Source organism: Patiria miniata, unplaced genomic scaffold (genome assembly GCF_015706575.1).
Source record: "Patiria miniata isolate m_02_andy unplaced genomic scaffold, ASM1570657v1 HiC_scaffold_29, whole genome shotgun sequence".
Classification (NCBI taxonomy): Eukaryota; Metazoa; Echinodermata; class Asteroidea; order Valvatida; family Asterinidae; genus Patiria; species Patiria miniata.
Window position 1 is genome coordinate 2351220 of NW_024037068.1, and position 10467 is coordinate 2361686.

Here is a 10467-nt window from a genome sequence, read left to right on the forward strand (position 1 = left end):
TGTGTGTGTGTTATTTATGTATGTGTTGAATTTTGAAAGATGTACATTTGTGACTGATATTAACATAGTCCTGCCTATATTTGGCAGTCTTTTTTTTCTGTCTTTTTGTCCGTGTGTCCTGTGCAGGTCCATGAGGAAGAAGATGAGGGTCGCTGGTGAAGAAGATGACGGGCAGCTTTCGTCCATTTAAAAGTTAAGTAGTTGTAAATTTGACCCCCTCTTGAACTCGGGTCTGAAAAGTTGGATCACTGTCCTCTTTTCAGATCTGGGGGCAGGACAACCGTGTTGTTTTGTTTGATGTAGTGTGGGCCCTTGTCTCTGTGTTGAAGTCTAAGAGTTGATTTCCGAAACCCGCGATCTTGCCATTGGGAACACTTGCGCAAAATGTCTGAAATTGTGCGACTGAAAATTCTGATATTTTGGGAGCTTTATTGTCTCCAACAAGTCGAAATTGAGTGGGCGCAGCATGAAAAGCATAACGAAATCATAGCATCGCGTCTGGCTGGAAGTGAACTCTTTCTTTGCATGTGTATGTGTTATTTATGTATGTGTTGAATTTTGAAAGATGTACATTTGTGACTGATATTAACATAGTCCTGCCTATATTTGGCAGTCTTTTTTTTCTGTCTTTTTGTCCGTGTGTCCTGTGCAGGTCCATGAGGAAGAAGATGGGTGTCGCTGGTGAAGAAGATGACGGGCAGCTTTCGTCGATTTAAAAGTTAAGTAGTTGTAAATTTTACCCCCTCTTGAACTCGGGTCTGAAAAGTTGGATCACTGTCCTCTTTTCAGATCTGGGGGCAGGACAACCGTGTTGTTTTGTTTGATGTAGTGTGGGCCCTTGTCTCTGTGTTGAAGTCTAAGAGTTTATTTCCGAAACCCGCGATCTTGCCATTGGGAACACTTGCGCAAAATGTCTGAAATTGTGCGACTGAAAATTCTGATATTTTGGCAGCTTTATTGTCTCCAACAAGTCGAAATTGAGTGGGCGCAGCATGAAAAGCATAACGAAATCATAGCATCGCGTCTGGCTGGAAGTGAACTCTTTCTTTGCATGTGTGTGTGTTATTTATGTATGTGTTGAATTTTGAAAGATGTACATTTGTGACTGATATTAACATAGTCCTGCCTATATTTGGCAGTCTTTTTTTTCTGTCTTTTTGTCCGTGTGTCCTGTGCAGGTCCATGAGGAAGAAGATGAGGGTCGCTGGTGAAGAAGATGACGGGCAGCTTTCGTCCATTTAAAAGTTAAGTAGTTGTAAATTTGACCCCCTCTTGAACTCGGGTCTGAAAAGTTGGATCACTGTCCTCTTTTCAGATCTGGGGGCAGGACAACCGTGTTGTTTTGTTTGATGTAGTGTGGGCCCTTGTCTCTGTGTTGAAGTCTAAGAGTTGATTTCCGAAACCCGCGATCTTGCCATTGGGAACACTTGCGCAAAATGTCTGAAATTGTGCGACTGAAAATTCTGATATTTTGGGAGCTTTATTGTCTCCAACAAGTCGAAATTGAGTGGGCGCACATGAAAAGCATAACGAAATCATAGCATCGCGTCTGGCTGGAAGTGAACTCTTTCTTTGCATGTGTATGTTTTATTTATGTATGTGTTGAATTTTGAAAGATGTACATTTGTGACTGATATTAACAGAGTCCTGCCTATATTTGGCAGTCTTTTTTTTCTGTCTTTTGTCCGTGTGTCCTGTGCAGGTCCATGAGGAAGAAGATGAGGGTCGCTGGTGAAGAAGATGACGGGCAGCTTTCGTCGATTTAAAGTTAAGTAGTTGTAAATATGACCCCCTCTTGAACTCGGGTCTGAAAAGTTGGATCACTGTCCTCTTTTCAGATCTGGGGGCAGGACAACCGTGTTGTTTTGTTTGATGTAGTGTGGGCCCTTGTCTCTGTGTTGAAGTCTAAGAGTTGATTTCCGAAACCCGCGATCTTGCCATTTGGAACACTTGCGCAAAATGTCTGAAATTGTGCGACTGAAAATTCTGATATTTTGGGAGCTTTATTGTCTCCAACAAGTCGAAATTGAGTGGGCGCAGCATGAAAAGCATAACGAAATCATAGCATCGCGTCTGGCTGGAAGTGAACTCTTTCTTTGCATGTGTATGTGTTATTTATGTATGTGTTGAATTTTGAAAGATGTACATTTGTGATTGATATTAACATAGTCCTGCCTATATTTGGCAGTTTTTTTCTGTCTTTTTGTCCGTGTGTCCTGTGCAGGTCCATGAGGAAGAAGATGAGGGTCGCTGGTGAAGAAGATGACGGGCAGCTTTCGTCGATTTAAAAGTTAAGTAGTTGTAAATTTTACCCCCTCTTGAACTCGGGTCTGAAAAGTTGGATCACTGTCCTCTTTTCAGATCTGGGGGCAGGACAACCGTGTTGTTTTGTTTGATGTAGTGTGGGCCCTTGTCTCTGTGTTGAAGTCTAAGAGTTTATTTCCGAAACCCGCGATCTTGCCATTGGGAACACTTGCGCAAAATGTCTGAAATTGTGCGACTGGAAATTCTTATATTTTCGGAGCTTTATTGTCTCCAACAAGTCGAAATTGAGTGGGCGCAGCATGAAAAGCATAACGAAATCATAGCATCACGTCTGGCTGGAAGTGAACTCTTTCTTTGCATGTGTATGTGTTATTTATGTATGTGTTGAATTTTGAAAGATGTACATTTGTGACTGATATTAACATAGTCCTGCCTATATTTGGCAGTCTTTTTTTTCTGTCTTTTTGTCCGTGTGTCCTGTGCAGGTCCATGAGGAAGAAGATGAGGGTCGCTGGTGAAGAAGATGACGGGCAGCTTTCGTCGATTTAAAAGTTAAGTAGTTGTAAATTTGACCCCCTCTTGAACTCGGGTCTGAAAAGTTGGATCACTGTCCTCTTTTCAGATCTGGGGGCAGGACAACCGTGTTGTTTTGTTTGATGTAGTGTGGGCCCTTGTCTCTGTGTTGAAGTCTAAGAGTTTATTTCCGAAACCCGCAATCTTGCCATTTGGAACACTTGCGCAAAATGTCTGAAATTGTGCGACTGAAAATTCTGATATTTTGGCAGCTTTATTGTCTCCAACAAGTCGAAATTGAGTGGGCGCAGCATGAAAAGCATAACGAAATCATAGCATCGCATCTGGCTGGAAGTGAACTCTTTCTTTGCATGTGTATGTGTTATTTATGTATGTGTTGAATTTTGAAAGATGTACATTTGTGACTGATATTAACATAGTCCTGCCTATATTTGGCAGTCTTTTTTTTCTGTCTTTTTGTCCGTGTGTCCTGTGCAGGTCCATGAGGAAGAAGATGAGGGTCGCTGGTGAAGAAGATGACGGGCAGCTTTCGTCCATTTAAAAGTTAAGTAGTTGTAAATTTGACCCCCTCTTGAACTCGGGTCTGAAAAGTTGGATCACTGTCCTCTTTTCAGATCTGGGGGCAGGACAACCGTGTTGTTTTGTTTGATGTAGTGTGGGCCCTTGTCTCTGTGTTGAAGTCTAAGAGTTTATTTCCGAAACCCGCAATCTTGCCATTTGGAACACTTGCGCAAAATGTCTGAAATTGTGCGACTGAAAATTCTGATATTTTGGCAGCTTTATTGTCTCCAACAAGTCGAAATTGAGTGGGCGCAGCATGAAAAGCATAACGAAATCATAGCATCGCGTCTGGCTGGAAGTGAACTCTTTCTTTGCATGTGTATGTGTTATTTATGTATGTGTTGAATTTTGAAAGATGTACATTTGTGACTGATATTAACATAGTCCTGCCTATATTTGGCAGTCTTTTTTTTCTGTCTTTTTGTCCGTGTGTCCTGTGCAGGTCCATGAGGAAGAAGATGAGGGTTGCTGGTGAAGAAGATGACGGGCAGCTTTCGTCGATTTAAAAGTTAAGTAGTTGTAAATTTGACCCCCTCTTGAACTCGGGTCTGAAAAGTTGGATCACTGTCCTCTTTTCAGATCTGGGGGCATGACAACCGTGTTGTTTTGTTTGATGTAGTGTGGGCACTTGTCTCTGTGTTGAAGTCTAAGAGTTGATTTCCGAAACCCGCGATCTTGCCATTTGGAACACTTGCGCAAAATGTCTGAAATTGTGCGACTGAAAATTCTGATATTTTGGGAGCTATATTGTCTCCAACAAGTCCAAATTGAGTGGGCGCAGCATGAAAAGCATAACGAAATCATAGCATCGCGTCTGGCTGGAAGTGAACTCTTTCTTTGCATGTGTATGTGTTATTGATGTATGTGTTGAATTTTGAAAGATGTACATTTGTGACTGATATTAACATAGTCCTGCCTATATTTGGCAGTCTTTTTTTCTGTCTTTTTGTCCGTGTGTCCTGTGCAGGTCCATGAGGAAGAAGATGAGGGTCGCTGGTGAAGAAGATGACGGGCAGCTTTCGTCGATTTAAAAGTTAAGTAGTTGTAAATTTTACCCCCTCTTGAACTCGGGTCTGAAAAGTTGGATCACTGTCCTCTTTTCAGATCTGGGGGCAGGAAAACCGTGTTGTTTTGTTTGATGTAGTGTGGGCCCTTGTCTCTGTGTTGAAGTCTAAGAGTTTATTTCCGAAACCCGCGATCTTGCCATTTGGAACACTTGCGCAAAATGTCTGAAATTGTGCGACTGAAAATTCTGATATTTTGGCAGCTTTATTGTCTCCAACAAGTCGAAATTGAGTGGGCGCAGCATGAAAAGCATAACGAAATCATAGCATCGCGTCTGGCTGGAAGTGAACTCTTTCTTTGCATGTGTATGTGTTATTGATGTATGTGTTGAATTTTGAAAGATGTACATTTGTGACTGATATTAACATAGTCCTGCCTATATTTGGCAGTCTTTTTTTTCTGTCTTTTTGTCCGTGTGTCCTGTGCAGGTCCATGAGGAAGAAGATGAGGGTCGCTGGTGAAGAAGATGACGGGCAGCTTTCGTCGATTTAAAAGTTAAGTAGTTGTAAATTTGACCCCCTCTTGAACTCGGGTCTGAAAAGTTGGATCACTGTCCTCTTTTCAGATCTGGGGGCATGACAACCGTGTTGTTTTGTTTGATGTAGTGTGGGCACTTGTCTCTGTGTTGAAGTCTAAGAGTTGATTTCCGAAACCCGCGATCTTGCCATTTGGAACACTTGCGCAAAATGTCTGAAATTGTGCGACTGAAAATTCTGATATTTTGGCAGCTATATTGTCTCCAAAAAGTCCAAATTGAGTGGGCGCAGCATGAAAAGCATAACGAAATCATAGCATCGCGTCTGGCTGGAAGTGAACTCTTTCTTTGCATGTGTATGTGTTATTGATGTATGTGTTGAATTTTGAAAGATGTACATTTGTGACTGATATTAACATAGTCCTGCCTATATTTGGCAGTCTTTTTTTCTGTCTTTTTGTCCGTGTGTCCTGTGCAGGTCCATGAGGAAGAAGATGAGGGTCGCTGGTGAAGAAGATGACGGGCAGCTTTCGTCGATTTAAAAGTTAAGTAGTTGTAAATTTTACCCCCTCTTGAACTCGGGTCTGAAAAGTTGGATCACTGTCCTCTTTTCAGATCTGGGGGCAGGAAAACCGTGTTGTTTTGTTTGATGTAGTGTGGGCCCTTGTCTCTGTGTTGAAGTCTAGGAGTTTATTTCTGAAACCCGCGATCTTGCCATTTGGAACACTTGCGCAAAAAGTCTGAAATTGTGCGACTGAATATTCTGATATTTTGGCAGCTTTATTGTCTCCAACAAGTGGAAATTGAGTGGGCGCAGCATGAAAAGCATAACGAAATCATAGCATCGCGTCTGGCTGGAAGTGAACTCTTTCTTTGCATGTGTATGTGTTATTGATGTATGTGTTGAATTTTGAAAGATGTACATTTGTGACTGATATTAACATAGTCCTGCCTATATTTGGCAGTCTTTTTTTTCTGTCTTTTTGTCCGTGTGTCCTGTGCAGGTCCATGAGGAAGAAGATGAGGGTCGCTGGTGAAGAAGATGACGGGCAGCTTTCGTCCATTTAAAAGTTAAGTAGTTGTAAATTTTACCCCCTCTTGAACTCGGGTCTGAAAAGTTGGATCACTGTCCTCTGTTCAGATCTGGGGGCAGGAAAACCGTGTTGTTTTGTTTGATGTAGTGTGGGCCCTTGTCTCTGTGTTGAAGTCTAAGAGTTTATTTCCGAAACCCGCGATCTTGCCATTTGGAACACTTGCGCAAAATGTCTGAAATTGTGCGACTGAAAATTCTGATATTTTGGCAGCTTTATTGTCTCCAACAAGTGGAAATTGAGTGGGCGCAGCATGAAAAGCATAACGAAATCATAGCATCGCGTCTGGCTGGAAGTGAACTCTTTCTTTGCATGTGTATGTGTTATTGATGTATGTGTTGAATTTTGAAAGATGTACATTTGTGACTGATATTAACATAGTCCTGCCTATATTTGGCAGTCTTTTTTTTCTGTCTTTTTGTCCGTGTGTCCTGTGCAGGTCCATGAGGAAGAAGATGAGGGTCGCTGGTGAAGAAGATGACGGGCAGCTTTCGTCGATTTAAAAGTTAAGTAGTTGTAAATTTTACCCCCTCTTGAACTCAGGTCTGAAAAGTTGGATCACTGTCCTCTTTTCAGATCTGGGGGCTTGCCCTAACTGAAAAGTTAGCTTACCGCAAGCTTGCCGCAAGCTAGTATTAAGCTGGTCACTAGATTGCGAAGCTTGCCGCAAGCTTGAATGAGATTGCACGTTTGCACGCAATCTAGCTGCAAGCACATTACAAGCTTGCAAGTTTGCGGCAAGCTTGCCGTAAACTTGCGATGCTTGCACGAATGTTTGGCAAGCTTGCACATTTTATGTGGAGCTTGCCGCAAGTTTGCGCAAGTACTTGGAAGCTTGCGGCAAGCTTGCACGTGTACCTGAACGCATGCGGTAAGCTTGCACATGTACTAAAACGCTTGCGGCAAGCTTGCACATGTACTAAAACGCTTGCGGCAAGCTTGCACATGTACTAAAACGCTTGCGGCAAGCTTGCACATGTACTAAAACGCTTGCGGCAAGCTTGCACATGTACTGGAACGCTTGCAGCTATGCCTGCATGTGTACTTCCAAGCTTGCGACATGCTAGCACAAGTAGAAGAAAGCTATAACGGCAAATTTGTGCAATGTACTGATAATTTTGTTCATTTGCTGGCAAGCTGGCAGCAGGCTTATTTCATAATTTTAAATGCCTATACATATACATGTATTTGCAAGCCTGCAAATATTCTTTATAATGCTTGTTGCTTAGAGCCCCCCCCCCCATTGCAAGTGTGAATACATGCATGTACACAGTGACAAAGAAACTTGCTTGCATCATATGACTAAAAGTCAAGTGCAAAGTCATTTTAAACCAGTCATGAAGAAAGTCAGTGCAATGGATATTTTACGAGACTCATTTACAGTAGGTTTATGAATTTACTCGCAAAGGTTCTCGTAGCAATTAATGTTTTAAACCAACAAAACCAATGGGAAACTTGGCAACAAGTATAAACTTCCACAAATGTGCACTTGAATGTGCTCATTTATTGACCACATTTTTTCAAATGTATACTGGACACAAATTGATGCATATATCATTATAGGGCTAGTCAAAATGATCTGGGCCCAAATTAAAGAAACCATTAAAAACATGTAGCAATTATCAAAAGTGCATATCAAATGTTACAGGCTGGCATTTTGAACATACATGTACTTGGTGAAAATTTTATACACATCCATTGTACCATTTTTAATAAAAGCACCAGCAAAGAACACTTGCTAAAATATATACAGGACCACGGTTCCATGGTTCAGCAAATTCATTTAAATTGTGTAATTGATGTAACTGCATTTTAAACAAAGCAGTCACATCGGTGCGCGATTTCAACAAATTTGTTGAACCATGGAACTGTGGGGTCAGGGAGTTTTTAAGCATGTCCTTTGTTTTCACTTTTCTTCAAGATGGTACAATATGAAACGTTACCCAAATATGTCCAAAATACCAGCCTACAACATCTCATTTGCATTTGTTTTGATAATTGCTACTGTCACAAGTGACTGTATATATTTTCCTTAGTTTCATTTATTCATTGAATTGATTTATTTGGTTGAGTGGTTTTGAGTGTTTGTGTGTGTATGTGTGTGTGGATTCAGTGATAGGTTGTAAGTTCCAGTGATGAATATTCAGTATTGTTGAGTAAGCCATTCATGGTATGTGGGTGTGCCAAGGAAAATGCTTTGTTACCCGTGTGTGCCATTGTTAGCAGTATGAGTGATCAGTAGAGTATGAATATTTGCCAAATGCCTTCCAAAATTCCTTGCATGGGAGCGGCTTGGGGTTTTGCCTATGCTTAGCTGCTGCAGGCACTTGCTCGCCAGACACACGAGAGAGAGGACCTATTTTGTCCTGAAACTAGAATCATACAGCTAGTCTGATGTTATTGCCAGCTTTAGCCTGAACAGCCAACAATCACAGTTCTATACTGACAGTCTGTGGTCTGCATAAAAAGCTGACATTGTATGCAACTCCGAGAGAGTTTCGAAGATGCTAACTGTAAGTTTAGATTATTTTCTTTGCCCACTTTATTTCTTGTATTAATTAGAAGTGAAATTGATTTAATTGTAAAATCTGAGATTGAATTCCTTACTTGCTAAAAATGGTGCAGAATCTTAGTGGGATTTTGGCTTGTAAAACTTCTCATCTCAGATGGCACATAGAATGGGGAGATATTTCTACCGAGTAGAGTGAGCCTCGCACTACCCTGAGGAACTGAAGCTCTTGTCAAGGACCCCTACCTCTACCGGACCCCTTGGACCGGAATCTGAGTGATGCTGCATAGACAGTTGGCAGGCTGACAAGGACCTGGCGGCAATCACCTTTATGATTGTATAAAATAACTGGCGAAATACCATAACCTTGATTTGGATTTTGAATGTGAGAGTGTAAATATTTTTAAATCAACAAGATTGAAAGAAGGATTAGTAATTATTCAATTTTCCCGAAGATAATATTTGATGTGGTATTGGCAATTTAAATGAATTGAGATTAATACAGAAAGAAAAGAAGGTATGACCTAATATTGAAGAAGTGTTTGAACCGAAATTGAAGAAGTGTTTGAACCAAAATTGGAAGAAGTGTTTGAACAAAAATAAAAGAAGTGTTATTGAAAGAGTAAATTGTGATAGAAACAGAAAGGTTTCAAATTAAACAGAAGAGAAAATTGATAAACTTGAAGTGAATTACGATTTGTAATTTTGAGGTCAAATTGAAGTGGCGTGATTAATAAGTGAATCTAAGAAACAAATTGAGAATTTTTGAGATTGAACGAAGATTTTGTGATTGAAGTTTAAGAAGTGAAAGTTTGAAACTTCACGGGTTAATTGGTGATTTGAAGTTGTGAATTGTTACAAGTTGAGAATTAAGGTTATTAGAAGTAATTGTGGTGATAAAACACTAAGTGTCAAACAAGGAGTGTTTGAGTTAAAGATTCACGAAATTTGAAGGAAAGTGTAGAAATTGAAAATTGGAATATAATTAAGAGGTGAAGATTTGAGAATTGAAAATTTGAAGAATTGATAGATTTAATAGAATTGAGTGATAAATTTGACTTAAGTGATCAACCTAGATTGGACTATGCCATTTTGTGGAATTGAATAATTGAATTACGGGTACAACTCATCTAGATATCGTGAGCTATTTTACTGATTAGATTTCAGAATGCATCGATTACTGAATTTTAGAATCTCAAATAATTTTAGTGCAGCTCATGTAAAATCCTCTTTCTAATTGTGACGTCCATTTTATAACTTTAAAATTGTAAATTTGGAGACGAATACTTGAGATTTTAAAACTTGTCTGGGCCCAAATTTCCGTTCAATCATTTGAGTGTAATTTCATATCATAGTTTCTGGAATTGGTAAATTTTGATAGTGAATAAGAGACAGTTTAAGTGAATAAGTTTGAGCACCCAAGATTGAGTTGACCTTGTTTTTGTTTGTCTGTGTCCCCATGTACTTAGCGTGTTCAGTTCCCTCTAAAATAATGTCCGTAGAAAACCTCTAAGAGGTAGTGTGACAGCTACATGTTTTTAATTTTTTTCTGTAATTTGGGTCCGGATCATTTTGACTCACTGTGTACATGTACATCATGTACATGTACTAGCATTTGTTCCAACACTTCATTTTCCAATTCATTCCTAGCATACCGATTGAACTGAAGCCATTTGCAAGTTTTGTGTGTTATTGTTGACCTTAAGTGTATGATTGATGGTATGCACATGTAAACACCACAAATCATTTTACCTAAACAACCATGTTCACTGTCTAATCCCTTTCAATGGTATTGGGACACTTGGCTATATAAATTGTATCGCTATCTTGGAAGTCAACAAAAACACACAAGTTGCAGATGGCTTCAATGGGAACTGCTACAGTTATTACATTTCTTTTAAATGGAACAATATGATGTACGGTTGCAAAAGTGACGTCATCTGTGGACATTTTAGCAGTTGAGGATT

At 40.0% G+C, this 10467-nt stretch overlaps 1 long non-coding RNA gene across 1 annotated transcript; it reads left to right on the forward strand.

Annotated features, from left to right (window-relative positions):
• Window positions 1-7857: 7857 nt before the first annotated feature.
• On the forward strand, window positions 7858-9922 carry LOC119735705. The gene is made up of 2 exons (XR_005272213.1): window positions 7858-8504; window positions 8658-9922. It is a non-coding gene; the product is annotated as an uncharacterized LOC119735705 (long non-coding RNA).
• The last annotated feature ends 545 nt before the right edge of the window (window positions 9923-10467 follow it).